A 2459-nucleotide genomic window follows, 5' to 3' on the forward strand; every position below is an offset into this window, starting at 1 on the left:
TTTTGTGATTTGTTTTTATAAACTTGAAATACTTTTCATTCTCCAACGTGGAGGAGGTGGACTAAGGATATTAAATTCAGATCCAACTCAGCAACTTTGAATCATCAAGAGTCAGATCTCCATTTAACTGATTTTACACCCAGGTACCACCACTCGTCTGTCAGCTTGCTCTGTGGTTGCTTGTCTGTTGCTGTGATGCTAGAAGCTATGCCATTGGTATTTCAAGTGCCAGCAGGGTTACCCATGGTTTCAGACTTCCAGACTTAGGCTTGTAGACTAAGTTTAGGAAGAAGAGCCTGGCAATCTACTTCTGAAAAGTAGCCGATGAAAACTGTGGATCATAATAGAATATTCAATATCATGCTGGAAAATGAGCCTCCTAGATTGGAAGGCAATCAGAATACACAGTGGCCACAACAATGGACTTGAGCACATCAATAATCATGAAGATGGCGCAGGACTGGGCAATGTTTCGTTGTACGTAGAGCTGACTCTGGTAACAACACTCAAATCGCATAGTAAACCATAACAAAGCTAGAACCGACTCTGAGCCCTTCCTGAAGGAATTCCCCCCCGCCCCGGACCCCCTCCCCCCAAAAAAAATGCTTCTTAAAAAGAAAAATTCTTCCAAGAAGGGATTGTAATAGATCCAGGTCTCTGTCTTTGCCGGGTGGTTGACACAAAAAAAAAAGACAGTGATTTTAGGATGTTTATATTAAGTACATTAGGATTTAAAGTTAAGGTATTTTTGTAAATGAGTCCACTGTTCTCCATGACCTCTGGCTGGACCTCTGATGTTGAGATGAGATAGATGGTCCCAGGACACCTGTTCTCAAACTCCATGTTCTCAGGACTCCTTTACAATCTTCGAAGTGAGTAACGACACCAAAGAGCTTGAGCTCACATGGGTTACATCCAGTCCTGTGCTGGAGCCAGTGAGGGCTGACTGTCCTTGTCTCTTCCCAACTCTGCAGTCAGTGACGTGTTACCAACCAAGAAATCTGCTGCCGTTGAGTCAATTCTAACTCATAGTGACCCTGTAGGACAGAGTAGAACTTCCCCATAGGGTTTCCGAGGCTGTAATCTTCATGGAGCAGACTGCCACGTCTATCTCCTATGGAGCGCCTGGTGGGTTCAAACCACCGACCTTTCGGTTAGCAGTCAAGCACCTAACCACTGAGCCACCAGGGCTCCTTAGAAACATGTCGGTATTTTGAAATAGGCCATAATGAGAGTATTAACACCATGGAAATCAGCCAATGCTACGAATCAGGGCTTCTTTTCCCCGGGAAGCTGGTTGTAAAACATTTAGCAGCACTTCATTGATTACATTGACCAATATTTACCTTATTTGAAATTAAAAGAAAATTTAAAATACTTATTTAAAAATACCAAGCTAGTACATGTCCGTGTTGACATAAACAACATTTTTTCTTATGAAAAAATTATTTGACAAAAGTGTGAGTGCCATTGTTTTACATTTTTTACAATTCTCTAATGGCTGGTTTAATAGTAGAGTGCTGGAGTCTCATATCTAATGCATTCAATCCATTAGGGTATGTTCTTTTAATTATGTATATGAAGAAAATCTGACCTTAGATAGGTGTATAATTGGAACAGAGAAGAATATTTAATAGCTGCTTCACTGAGGAGCCCTGCTGGTGCAGTGGTTAAAGCAGCGGACTGCTAACTGAAAGGTCGGTGGTTCAAACCCACCGGTTGCACCAAGGGAGAAATATGTGGCTGTCTGCTTCCTTAATGAGTTATAGCCTTGGAAACCCAACGGGGCATTTCTGTGCTCTCCTACAGGGCCACTATGAGCCAAAATCAACTCGATGGCAGCGGGTTTAGTTTTTTTGTTTCGGATAATTGTGGATATCCTTTAACACTACACAAAAACTACACATGGTCGTTTCTTTTTAATTGCAATTGGAATCTGAAACCATATTAATGAACTTTCATATGGTTACGTTATATTCCATCTGTCTTGCACTTTGGACTTTTTACCCATGCATGATTTTGTAACATTATCCGTTGGTCATTTGGAAAATATTGGTTCAGAAACTTGACACATTTCAATATATAATATCAAACGATTACATTTGTTAGTATCACCAATCTCATCAGAAAACTTGGGAGGCTGGCAAGCTCACAGAGGCAGACACAAATTTTCTGAATTTCAAATTTTGACTTGAAAGCTCAAATTCTATCATTGGCAACATATACTTAAATTGAAGGTGTCAGGCTCATTTCATTAATTTTTGAGAATATGTCTGCCAAATATCCAAATCTGGATCATCATTATTTGCCCATCAGCTGTTCTTTTAGGTAAAAGTGGTATTCCATGAATAAAGTGGTTAGTTTAGCTTGCAACTCAAATACACACGCAACTGCATTTCCTCATGACAGCCACCACCCTTGCGTATACAGAAGTGCTTTATGTTTACTTTCCATTTTAT

The sequence above is a fragment of the Loxodonta africana genome, chromosome 2, assembly GCF_030014295.1.
Source record: "Loxodonta africana isolate mLoxAfr1 chromosome 2, mLoxAfr1.hap2, whole genome shotgun sequence".
Taxonomy (NCBI): domain Eukaryota; kingdom Metazoa; phylum Chordata; class Mammalia; order Proboscidea; family Elephantidae; genus Loxodonta; species Loxodonta africana.